Raw genomic sequence first — 14,513 nt, 5'->3', positions numbered from 1 at the left:
ACTCTTGTTGCTACACTTGTATTCCACATCATGTTTGATTTACTGTTTCTTTTCAAGAACACAGAAGGTAAACACACGTGCTACAGTTTACAAACTTGATCCAAATTCATGAACGCTATACAAATTCAGAAAACACTTTTCCAAAATATAGCACACATCATTTTGAATAATGTGATGCAACTTCAGAAAACAGTTCCATTGTGTCGTGACTGAGTTTGCAGCATTTCTGAAGTTGCACTTCATTTCGGAACTGTAGCACATGCGTTTCCATTCTAATGAATTTGCTTTTTTTTTTTAATTTTTGCATTTTCTGCACAATGGGTCTTCACACCCATCATAAAGCTGGACCTGGATACCTCACTTGTCTTGCCAAATGTATTTATTCATCACTAGTCCAACTCTTTATCCTGTAGGTAGTGAGTTCTGCCCCTCCTCAGGTCTCCATGGTAACACAGAGTAGCATCGTCTTGGATATGATGAGCTTGGCAGAATACATGAGATCAGAACTCACTGTAGCCTCTCCCTGAAACCCACCCCCACTCCCCACTTAGTAAAACACACAGAAGCACCAAACCGTTACATCATACACCACACGTAAAGGACTGTACCACATATACAGTCAACCACAATGAGGTGTGACCTCTGTCACAGGCAGCTGGATACAGAAGTGGGTAGTGGACAAGAGCTGCATCATACACAGAATGAACAAGTGAGGAAAAAAATACCACTAACAGAAACAGTGTGTGTTTTGTGTGTGTGTGTGCAGCAGTAGCATGGGATGTCCAAGCCTCCTGACCAATTGATGAACAAATGAGCAATAAATAACACAACCAGAAATAAACAAGTGAGCACATTTCACACGTAGCACCCAGTGCACCCAGATTAGCAATACATATGTGAGGAGGAAGCGGTGCATGCTGGGAATTCTCACATCTGTAAACTGGTAGCTATGACTATGGTGACATCAGAACAACTTGGGACTAAATAAGAAAACAGTCACTGGAGTGAATTTATGCTGCCAGAGTCAGTTAGTGAGTGACTGATTAAACCATGAAGTTTAGAGCTGAATCTCTGTCACTGATGTGGATTTGATGACTTTGACCGTCTTCATGCGTGAGTGAAAGAAGTAAACATGTCGTTCACACACCACTCAGAGGAACAGCACAGCAGAATTTTAAGCTCACGAACCCAAAACGAAGCATGCGCATATGCATGTCTGTGTGTGTGTTATTTATGTATTGCTAAAGTGCACCAAGTTTAGTAATCCATATGTGAGGAGGAAGAAGTGCATGCTGGGAAATTGTACTGTCTTTATGGTTTTAGTTTTTTTCTCATTTGTTCATTTTTTATTTGTAAATTTTTCTAAGCATCTAAGATAAGAGGAACAACATAGGAGAACTCGAAGCCCAAGCACCCAACATGGAGAGAGAGTGTGTGTGTGTCTGTGTGTGTGTGTGTGTATGTGTGTGAGAGAGAGAGAGAACAGGGCAGGGTGGGGGAGGGGGTGTTTTTGCATCTACAAGTATCCCTTTGAATGTACATTTACTGTGTGGGTAAAATTGTCTCTTTCTCCAAGTACTTCAGATGTGGATCTGGCCATCATGCAGGAGCTGTGCATGTTTTTGTTTGTGTGTGTGTGTGTGTGTGTTTGTGTGAGTTATGTATTGTTAAATTGTTAAACAGTGCTCAAAGGAGGAAGAGGTCCTTGCTGGGAAACTGTACTGTTTTTGTGATATTACAGGTTTTTTGCAAGACACAAAAACGGGGGCATGAGACACAATAATTGAAACCACTAACTCACGTAGCCCATTTCCTGACCTGTTATACTAAACCAAAAGCACCTTCTCTGATTTACACTCATTTTGTATATCTAAAACACATTTTTTTTCAATACGCTAAACACAATTCTCTATATTGGACACATCATTCAACAGAAATACGTGTTTCTTATGGAAAACCCTCAAATGCAAATGATGCATCCATTTATCAATTAATCAAACCCAGTACTCATAGGTGAAGACATTTGACAAATTTTACTAATGACACTTAGAAATCAGAACCTGAGCACTATAAAGAGGCCACAGGCTCGATATCTTGGTTGGATATCAATGGAGGTCAGTACTGGAGAGCGAGGATGAGGAAGAGGATGAGGGGGAGGAAGAGCAACCATCACGGATGAGATCTGGGCCACTTTAGTTGACCATGTCGTTAAGCATGGGTTGTGTTTCAGGAAAGCTGAGCAGGACTCTAGCCTAATTGGAGTCACTACACTGTAGGAAGTGTCAGCAAGTACTATAGTCAGTGTCCCTGAGCAGCACGGGGGTAAACCATAATAAACAGGTAAAAAACTGTCTTCACAGTGGGAGACAGCTGTCTGGCTGAAACCCTCTGGGAAGTCCTGATAGCGGAGACCTGCTAATGGAAATGGATTTATTCAGTACCAGTCCAACTCTTTAACCTGCAGCTAGGGAGCTCTGCCCCTCCTCTGGTCTCCACAGTAAAATAGAATAATACCATCTTGTTTGACTGCTAGCTCAATAAGGGATATTATGGGTAGGTCAAAATTCATGAGATCAGAATTCTCTTTAGTCTCTCCCCCAAACCCACCCACACTCCCCACTTGGGCAAACACACAGAAGCACCAAACACATACATCACACACCACATGTACAGGACTGTACCACATACACAATCAACCACAATGAGGTGTGACCTCGGTCACAGGTAGCTGGATACAGAAGTGGGTAGTGGACAAGAGCTGCATCATACACAGAATGAACAAGCGAGGAATAAATAACACAAACAGAAATAAACAAGTGAGCACATTTCACATACCACACCATGATAAAAAAAAAAAACAAATTGTTTTTGTAAATGTACAGAGTTATAGGGCAAAAATGATGCTTGTAAGAGTCACAATACTCTTAATTTCATCAGTTTTAGTAATGTCCCTACAATTCCTATCGTATGCTGGTCTGAAGTAACTAATTAGCAAGTAATTAGCACCGGTTCCTCTCTACCGGACCGAAACACAGCGCAGATTTCAGTGCCACTTAACAAATAAAGTCAACAAAATGACTTCATTCTCCCTTAACCCAGGTGGACAAGATATGTTTGGAGTCCATATTTTTCTCCTTTAGTTTAGAACAAAAGCTGCTAACATTGCTAACAAACACTGGAAGCCAACAGCAACGATAGCTAATAGGATTTGTAAATAAGTCAGATATCGAGCTACATGTCCTCAAACCTCATCCAGGTCGCTTCCCGGTGACGTGTTTCTTCACTTGTCTACACCTGTAGAGAGAAGGTAACACTCACCATCAGCAGCGTGGAGCACAAGGAGCAGATAAACACACACACTACACACAGCTACAGCAGGACTGCTGATACACACCGTACACACTCTTCAATACAGTCTACTGAATGACTTCACAGCTACACTTATAGTGGAGAGGAAGTGTATTCAGATGAAACTCTGACGAACTTTTATTCGCATCTCTCTCACACTCACATTCACTCACACACAGATATATTTGGTACAGCCTCTTGGTACTGTTGCTTTCAGCATCTGCATAACAAAATCCTTTTCTTACCTGCAATAATGTGCTGGTTAAAAGTATGACTGTCTTTATCTCAGTAAAATATACATCAATCTTATAAAAGGAATGCTTGCCTTTTTACTTTTTAGAAATTATATCAGTCTTATCTACCGTTTTTTTTGTTTTGTTTTTTTTTTTAATTCGTGTTTCCATATAATTTAAGTGTAGTATAGGTCCACCTAGTGGATTGCGGTTTTGACAGGATTTTATCAGTGTAAAATGCACTTGGAAAAAATACCTGCCAGTATGTTAAACTGAATACGTTTTGGTTTGAAATTTTAATTACACGTAAACTCATAAGAGTTTACTGAGTTGTGCACCCAGTCACACGTCCACACCGTCACGGAACGCTCCGCCCCCCACGAGTCACGTGTGTTTTGTAACCACGCCCTCCGGGACTGCACACACCTGCGCAGGGTTTACTGTTTGTCTATTTAAACCTGTGAGTATGTGCACCGCTGTTGGTTATTGTCGCTACATGTGTGTTAATTTCGAGCTCTGTAGCCGCAAAGTTAGTTTGTGTAGTCACGTGTTAATGTATATCTGTTCATTGTTTAATGTTAAGTGTAGAGTCATGTTTATTGTGTTGTGTGTGAGTGCTTCCTGTGTCGTATGTGTTTAATGTTAATAAATGTCTTGCACCGTCAAGGAAGTCTGTACGTCCTGCTGCACTCGGGCCAGCAACATTACACACACACACAGGTCTGCAGTGCATGTGTATATTTGCCTTGAGTACCCCCACACACACTCGTCTGTTGTACGTGTGTGTATGTTGTGTGCTGTCCTCCTCTATCCTCTTTAGTGCTGATCTGTGACTGTCTTACTGTACGTGTGATCTCCCTGCAGCAGGAGTGAGACATTACTGACCACATGAAGAACTATCTGACTGCTCCTCAACAAAGCCCAACATACCTAAACACACTGTTTTTAGGACTGTGGGGTGTGAGTGTTTGAGCATGTGAGAACTGAAACCATGACAAATACTTCAGCTCACACACACTTCTCTCTTTCTACTTTTAGTGGTTCATATTTGTCCTCCCTCCCTCCTTTGGTCTGTGGTATTCTGACTTGTTCCTGCATGCAGATTGTCACCAGGCTGAATATTCATGTTCACAGGAGCAAATAAGCACAATGAATTCATGCAGAATCTAAACTCTAAACAATGAATTACAAATTTTCAGTTGTATACATTTCAAGTGCTTGTGTGTGTGTGTTAATCTGATACTAGCGTGTTGTGTTTTATCTCCATGAGCGATCTACAATGGACAGTAAAGTACATTACATCATCTTGTTGTCACACGATACCAACATACACGTCTCCAACTTCCTAACAGACAGATCACAATCAGTACGGGTGGGCAACTGTGTCTCATCCACCCTCACCCTCAGCACTGGAGCTCCCCAGGGTTGTGTCCTAAGCCCCCTGCTCTACTCACTCTACACATAAGACTGCGTGGCCACTTCCAGCTCTACCATCATTGCCAAGTTTGCTGGCGATACCGTCGTCATGGTTCTGATCTCGCACAACAACGAGAGGGCCTACCTGGAGAACTGGTGCCAGGAAAATAGTCTCCTCCTAAACGTCAGCAAGACAAAGGAGCTGCAGCAAGAAGCAGGAATGGCACTACCAGCCTGTTAGGATTAATGGAACCACGGTGGAGAGAGTAGACAGTCCTGGTCCCGCCACACCAACTCCCTGGCAAAGAAGGCTCGTCAGCGTCTTTACCGCCTCAAACATCTAAGCGACTTCAGACCGCCCTCTAAGGTGCTGCGAACCTTCTACACATGCACTATTGAGAGCATTTTTACAGGAAACATCACAGTCTGGTTTGGGAACTGCACCAAGCAGGAGAGACAAGCACTCCAGAGCATGGTGCGTTGAGCAGAGCGGAACTTCATATGGAACTTCTTGACCTACAGACCACCTACTACAAGTGTTGCCAGACCAAGGCCAGGAGGATTGTGAAGGACTGTCCCAACAATAGGCCACCTATCCCAACAATAGGCTCTTCTCTTTGTTGAGGTCAGGGAAGCGCTTTCGCTCCCTGAAGACCAACACGGAGAGACTGAAGAGGAGCTTCTTCTCGCAGGCCATTTGGGCCCTGAATCAGGCCAACTGATGGAACTGAAGGGACTACTCTGTGTATGATGTCCACAAACATCATAAAAAAAAAAAAAAAAAAAAAAAAACTGTGAATTTTAAATTGTAAAAACTGGAAATTGTACATTGTATATATGCATAGTATACATCCTGTCTTCATTCATCATAACATATTTATTTATTCATTAAACCACTCTCCATTACCCTGTATCTCTCCTCAGCCACGGACAGAGCAGTTACATAAAGCATTTCACTGCCAGTTATAGCATGTATGACTATGTACGTGACAAAGAAACTTTGAAATTTGACAGAGTCTGAGGCCTCTGCTACCAGGCCAGTGTTGAGAGGTTATTCCTTAACCCTCACACAGTGACTATGTTTTCACTGGCTTTTCGTCAAGGGAAAAAGGATGTGAGTTTTGCCTGCCACATGCCCAATGTCTCCATCGAGGGTTGGCCAGATAACCTCAGATAACCTCAACCAAAGCCCTAGTACCACGCTATTCCTAATCAGTTCAATAGCAGTGTTTTTATGAGGAACTCCATCCTTAAAAATTATATTGTAGCCTTGCATTATTCAATTCCACAGAAATGTATTTGTATAATGCGCTTCTCAGCAGGTATTATACCAAGGCAACATTACATAAATTAGCTTTAAGAGATCAAGAATCCAGGCTCATCCTCTTCTGTTCGACACGGGATGGTATGCACATTATAGTTCCCTAATTTACACACCCTTGTACGTGGACATGCCTAATAATTTAGTCTCTCTTTCTGCTGAGGTTCACCCATCCCTGATGTCATGATGTTACTGAGCCTACACCCGTCTCATCTGCCATGGCTCCTCCCTCCACCCCCTGATGTCCCCTGCTGTAGCCCAAACAAACAAACAAACAAAGAAAAACCCCACAAAAACCCCACATGCACTCTAGTTTTATATTTTGTCAGTCTTAGTAATGTCCCTACAAGTCCTACTTTATGTTAGTATCTAATTAGCAGTTAGCAGGTAATTAGCACCAGTTTCTCTCTACCGGACCAAACCACAGCGCAGATTTCAGTGCCACTTAACGGGACAGGTCGGCAAAGAATCAAATTTACTTTATTTTCCCTTAACCCGGGTGGACAAGACATGTTTGGAGTCTAAACTAAAGGAGCACATTTTGGTCCTTTAATTTAGAACAAAAGCTGTTAATGTTGCTAACAGACCATGCTTTTACTCAATATATGTACAAAATTTCATTTTAGACATTTATTATATATTTCAATATTACTTTATTCATGTATTGCACTACTGTGAACCACAGAATTTGGTAAACCTATTTCAAACACCAAAACAGTTCCCAATTAGTAAAGGGATTTTTTCACATGAGATGAAAAATGTCCATAATCAATAATATTACTTTATACAGTGATCTATGTCAGATTCTACCTCATTAGGAAGATAGCTGAGATTGTTCTGAACACTATGATATCAAACATGTTATTACCTTTAAGGTGAATTTAGGAATATATGCAGAAACAGACATTGCTCTGAGCCATCAGATGTTTAAATGATGGTGCTACACCAAAATCTGTGACCACTGAATTCTGTCACTATAGAACCTGCAGCACACAGATCACCATTTCTGACAACTGTGACCACACTGTACCGTCATAATAAATAAGTTTAACACCAATCAGAATGTTTTTTAGGGGTTGTGATTTCTGATGGCTGGGTGCTGCTGCTCTCTGCTGATCTAAAAAATTAATTGTGTTTTATTATTACGTTCATGAATTTTTCCCAAGGAATAATTTTTCTGCATTTTATGTGTATATCTCTGTTGAAGGATTTTTTGATATTTGACCTTTAAATAGCAGCATATTTTTTTCTGTTATTAATCATGTCTTTTAAGGTCAAATGCCAACCGTTGTCTGTACGCATCACTTCCACTGTGAGAGTCTATTGTGTTTCATAAGTAAAGAGCCAAAGCAGGACAGAGAGTTGTGGTTTCTGTTTATACCCACTGATAACCAAGAACATCATGAAGGTGTGTGGTGCAGTTTGACAGCAGAATGTGTGTAGAGTGCAGTTCACTGACAGCAGTTGGATGCCACTGTCTGTTGGACATCACTATCTGTGATGTGTCTAGCTGGGGGGAATTGGCACACACACATATACATACAAACACACACACACACACACACACACACACACACACACACACACACACACACACACACACACACACACGAGAAACATGCACCCACACCCATGCACATTCATATACACACACACAAACACACACACACACACACACACACACACACACACACACACACACACACACACACACACACACACAGACACACGGCTGCTTCAGGATGGCCAGACCCACATTGAAGGACCTGGAGAAAAAAGATAATTTTACACACACCCTAAATATACAAAGTGATACACAACTACTACCCCACCCACACACCCACACCCACACTCACAAATACATGCACGCTCCTGTATACGCATATATGCGTATATAGCTACCAGTTGACAGATGTGAAAATTCCCAGCATGCATCTCTTCTTCCTCACATATGCTTCCTCCTCACATATGCTCCTCCAATGCTGATGCACACAAACACATACACACATTCATGCCTATTCTAACACAGTCATGCATGCTTGCACACACACACACACACACACACACACACACACACACACACACACACACGTACGTCCATGCTTCTTTTTTGGTTTTGTGGGCTTTAGGTTCTGTTGTGATCCAGTTATGAACTTTGTGTTTTAATCAATCAATCACTACTGTCTCAGGCAGTATGGTTTCTGTCACATTCACTCCAGTTTAAAGTTTTCTTAAGCAGTCTTAATTTTTTTTTTCTTTTGTCTCTGTTTTCAAAGCAATGAGTTTACAAATGTGAAAATTCCCAGCATGCATGTCTTTCACCTCCCATAAGTATTGCCACAGCAATTGGTCAACAACTCTGAACATGTTTTACTAAAGGCCATCCTTATTCAGTCCTTTTACTGATATCTACATCTCAAGGTGCAAACTTCATGATTAAACCTCCATGTCATCTCTTGGAAAGACTAAAACAAAAACACTGAATGAATGATATAACTTTAAAAAAAAATGTTATTCTCTATACATTTGTCCCAGTCAAAAAGTCATCTGCACAGAATATAACACAAAGAAGTAGGAATTAGACATGTTGAGATGGTACAGTGTAGTAGAGTTTGTGGAGAAGCACCATCCATCTTGGTTCTCCAAGTCAGTTTCTCCCACAGGATGGCAGTGCCGTCCTGGAGTGATAAAGGCAACATGAGTCAGAGGGAAACACCTGATAGCCAGAGTCCAGTCAGTGGGAGGAAGTGGACTGCAGTGTTTACATAGGTATGGTGGACACTCCCCCATCCTCCTCAGTCGGGGGTGATATGAGTAGAGAGATATTTCCTGGAGTATCTTTAAGATGCTGAACTCTGCCTGTGTAACCCTGAGTCTGGTCAGTGAGGTAGATTTCTTCCTCTCTGAAGATCCATTTAAGAGTGTGTGGTATTTGACATTCAGTCCAGGAGCAGGTCAGTAGAACAGACCCTCCCACATGACCCTTTTGGTTCCCCCAGTTAATGTGCAGTCTGTGAAAATCACCTGATGGAAACAGTTCAAATTTCCCAGGATGAGGACCTCTGCCATCCTTTTTGAGTATCAAACAGGCCTTGACCTCCATAGTAACCTACAGTAACATACACACTCTTTAGAAACATAGTCTACTGAATGTCAACAGCAACCCAAGTATAACCTTAGTACATAATGGTCTTCATACATAAGTTAGATCACTACATGTCCACAAAGCTTTCTTAACCTGCTCAAACCTCATCCAGATTGTAGTGACGAGTTTATTCACTTTTCTAGTTCACAGTGAGTCATACTGCACATTGACTAGTCTGTGAGACCTTTATTAAGACCTGGATGCAGTTTGAGCTGGTTGAGAGTCATCTGTGGGCATGTATTTATGAAGGTTAGATTTGGGTTGCTGATGACCTCCAATGTTTGTTAGCAAACTTAAACAGAATTGCACTCAAAATAATTTTGTCTAAGGGGAAAAATAATGTAAATTAGACTTTTCACCTAAATACTCCTTTAAAGGCCTGAGCTGTCTATTAAAATATTTCCCCTCTGGTGCTCTGAAACAGACACTACAGGTAACAGAAGCGTTACTGCATGTCACGTGGTCATCACTAGTTAAAGGCCAGCAGACAACTACTGTTAGCTAGTAGGTAGTGAATAGTCAAATAAAAAAGAAATACAATTAAAAAACTTTAGTCGACTTTAGTTTTTTAGCACTGATTCAGGCACAATTTAGGTACTTGCTCAATTTTAAAAGTATTGTTTTAGCAATGACATCAGAAAAAAACCCAAATGATACACAATCCTACTTGCAGAAAGTACGAAACGTGACATATGCCGTTTATCAGTCATCAGATTCATTTTACAGACTGTTTGTTCACACTTTTTTATATGGTATGTCACGGAGACGTGTATCTGCATGGCTGTTTCTTCTGTGCATGTTGTTCATGGATTCTAATAAAATGACACCTTTTTGATAAACCATTTTGCATGACGCTGATATGACCTGTTAGGATGTTTATCTCCTGTCCCTCTCATCCCTCTAACCTTTCTGGCACTTTTCTACTACTTTGGTTGATTCAGAAGTTACTTCTGAGTGCAGTGAGGTGTCTAAAAAGGCCCAGTAGCATAAAGGTACTGCTATAGAGCAGGTGATCATAATAAAGTTATCATCAAGCATATAGCGTACACACACACACACACACACACACACACACACACACACACACACACACACACACACATGCAATGCTTAACATCTCTAGCTGCAACAGTCATAAGTGAATGACTGCTGAAAAGCCACTGGTAAACTACAGCACATTAGGCAAATAAAACTACTCTGTGAAACTACAGAATATTAAACAATTAACTGCTCTGCTAAACTACAGCATATTAGATGATGTCATACTGTCTGTTATAATTTAGCAATCAGAATCGACTGTGTGCACTGCAGTAAAGACTGTAGTGAAGTTCTCTGTGCACACAAGAATAAGGCCCTTAAAGTTTTTCCATACTTTCAGAAACACATGACCTCTCACCAGTACCTGCATGACTTTCACTGGGTCTTAACGTGCAGAAACTAATCACTAATCCAAGCTCTCACACTGTAGAACAGATCTGTGCACTGAATCAGAGTTCACTGATATTATAACATGGATGTGTGACACTCATCCATGTCTGCTGATCTCTCCTCTGTCCTGTTTGTCCCTCTCTGTTCACCGTCTGTTCACGTCTCTGAACTACAAAATTAACTCAGTGTGAGATGGACAGATATGTATGTATTTATTTATATACAGGTTTTATTATCAAGAGCATCTCACATGTTTATCAGTATGTGTGCTCTCTGGGAAGCAAACCCATGACAGTGTGTTATCAGCACTGTGCACTACCTGTCTACCAGGTGAGCAGAGGTCTGTATTACTGGATAATATTGTATAGAGAACTTCACACTGAGACGTGTTATAATTGTCTGTGAACTTGAATAGGAGTGTGTTTGTGTGTGTGTGTGTGTGTGTGTGTGTGTGTGTGTGTGTGTGTGTGTACCTCTGTATCCAGCAGATGACTCCTCCTAATCCCGTCAACAGCAGTAAACCCCCCACACCAGCTAAGATGACATGACGTGTGTATACTGGAGAATTGTCTGCATTTCCTGCATGTGGGAATGTAGGAAGCAGAATTAAAATATGATGTATTATTTGTCACTTTTAATATTATATTGTATGATTTTCATAACAAGCATTCAATACAAATGTTTTTTTTTGGCACAAAAACAAAGAGGATGGAGCATGAATGAGTCTCTGTGTATCTACAATCTGAAATTACAAATTTTGGCATTATACTTGATTGAGAGTTGACAATATTCATATTGATTATTATTGATAATATTAGTAATTAATTAAAGTTGACATTGTCAATGTCATTAAGACTACATTTGTTGTCGGAAACATCACAGATGAAAAACCTTTAACCATTTTCAGATGTTATTGTAGTAGTAGGTTTAGAATGAAGCTGTTGGACTTGTTTTGTCAGTGTGCGCTGGAGTTCCAGGCATTTGTTAGTCTCTCTCTCTCTCTCTCTGTCTCTCTCTCTCTCTCTCTCTCTCTCTCTCTCTCTCTCTCTCTCCCTCATTCCCGGCTTAGCCGCCCACTTCACCTCCTGTAACATCTCTGTTGTACTGGAACTGACAATCTTTCATTGTTATTCTACCAATCCCAGTGTCTGCCTTTGTCTGTCCCCATTCATATCTTTGTAACTGTCCCAGATCCCAGCTGTGGTTCGGGTTCCTGTTATCCCGTATCCCGTGCTCCTACTCTCTCTCTCCCTCTTTCTCTCCTCCCCTCTCTCTCTAGAGCAAATGAGAACAGTAGTAACTAAATAAGGAAACTAAACAAGTCGTGTGTAATATGGGTATATAACTGACTAGAACCTAAACAGGACAGAAAACAAGAGTCATTAACTACAGGCATGAAATACAAATACAAACAGAAGCTGTAACTAGAAACAGACAGAAGTAGAACTGCAGATCCTGCCGCTGGATAGATTTTTTGTTTTATGTAGTACAGTAGTTATTGGTACAGACCAGTCGCTATATGCACTCAACAACATTTCATACATTAAATATACAAGAGGTTGGTTTACCTGTTACTTGAAGTTTGACCTCTATAAGATGATGACTGCTGATGCTACACCTGTACTGTCCCCCGTCCTCTTTAGTCAGACCAGATATGAATAGAGAGAAATTTCCTGGAGCAGCAACCAGCTTAATTCTATCAGTGTAACGGTGTGTCTGGTCAGTTGGGTAGATGAAATTACATTCTTCTATAAAACTCCATCTGACGGTTTTTGGCTCGGCCAGCAGTTCAGTGCAGTAACAGGGCAGCAGGACAGACCCTCCCACGTATCCACTCAGCACTATGGGAGGATTCACAACATCCTTACAGACTAGAGAGAGCAGAAACACTGACACGTTTCACTACTGTTATGAAGTAACCTGTACAACCAGTGACATTCATCTGTGAACCATCATATTAAGACAAAACAAATCCATTTGTGAAATGTTTAGCATCCTTTTGTTACAGAATTTATGCAAGTTTATGCTCTCTGTCACATGCATTAAAATATAAATGGCTTAGAAAAACCATGTAGAGTCAGTGGTTCTAACCCATCTGGTTTAATACAAAGTTAGTGTTAACCACCCTCCGACTCCAATCATGGTCAATGTCTGACCACTGAACCACTCCTGGCTGGATATCTTTCACTGGCAGAACACTCTCAACCTACCAGTAGCACTGAATCCAGTAACACTGCTGTACCTGAACCACTCATACCAGTACAACACCCACTACCAAGCCTCCAGCACTGTAGTGGGATTGACGTGTGGAGAATGGTTCAGTATCCACATATAATGGGACATCTGTGGTCAGAAACTGACCAGTGATATCCTGCGTGCAGGGTGACACACAAACTGTGTAAGACACCAGGTGGACACAGTCTGTAATTATACCTACACATTCACTTATTAGAGGTACTGAAAGTGTTCAGTGAGGGCAGGTGAAATGTATGTTAGTTGTGTTTAACTCTTCTAGACTGGTGACAGAGGGTGTCTGGTGACTAATATCTGAGGATAATGTGGTCCACATGTTAGATACATAAATATGTAATCCTGTTTCTCTATTTGTAAATGTCCTGTTTAGTGTCCTGTTAGTAATATGTGATCTTGTTTCTTATAAAGTGTGTGGTGAATGTATTTATATTACATTTATTTGTAAAGTTCATGGTAGACATGTGCCAGGTGAAATCTACTTGTGAGATTTTAATTTGTCTGTGTTTCTGAATAATATTTTACCTGAAACATAAAGATTGATGTCTTTGTGTTTATTCCCTTTAGATTGACACCTGTAGTCTCCCTCATCCTCTTCAGTCAGGTGTGATATGAGTAGAGAGAGATTTCCTGGAGAGTGGGCAGTACCCAGCTGAACTCTGTTTCTATACTGTTCACTCTCACTGGAGATCTCAGTATAACTGGAGTTTTGGTGTTTCTCCCAGGTGAAACTCTCAGGTCTGCTGTGTGGTTCAGTGCAGGAAAAGGGCAGCTGTACTGAGTCTTCTGCGTATGCAGTGATCAGTGTGATTTTTGATGTTCCAGTGTACAGCCTGCAGAAACACACCCTCACTATCAATCCCCCCCTGTGCATGTACCAAAATTTGAATTTCATCTTTGGTTTTCTTTTTAACATGGCTTAACTGTCTGAAGCACACAGTGATTTGCTTTAAACATATTACTGTAAGTAGAAAGCGTAATTCTCTTTAGCGTAATTACACACTTGTAAGTTGCACTGAAATGTTACTTCCTACAACTACTAGAGTGATTGTTCAGAGTAACATTTACTATACAACCATGTACTGATTATTTACTTTACTCTGATTATTATGCTCTAGTTTGAGCACTGAATCAGATATACATGGATTATATGTAATTAGATATAACAGCACCACAATGATATATTGAGTTCAAGGTTTGGTTTATGACTGAAAGCAGCCTAATAACCAAATCTTAAATTCTACCTTACATGTTCAGATAATATATAATAGAAATATCTCCCTTGGGCTTGTACGTGCTCGTTCTCTCTCTCTCTCTCTCTCTCTCTCTCTCTCTCTCTCTCTCTCTCTCTCTCTCTCTCTCTCTCTCTCGT

The sequence above is a fragment of the Electrophorus electricus genome, chromosome 2, assembly GCF_041902795.1.
Source record: "Electrophorus electricus isolate QZ-2024a chromosome 2, ASM4190279v1, whole genome shotgun sequence".
In the NCBI taxonomy this organism is placed as follows: Eukaryota; Metazoa; Chordata; class Actinopteri; order Gymnotiformes; family Gymnotidae; genus Electrophorus; species Electrophorus electricus.
Note: the sequence above shows the minus strand (reverse complement) of the source record.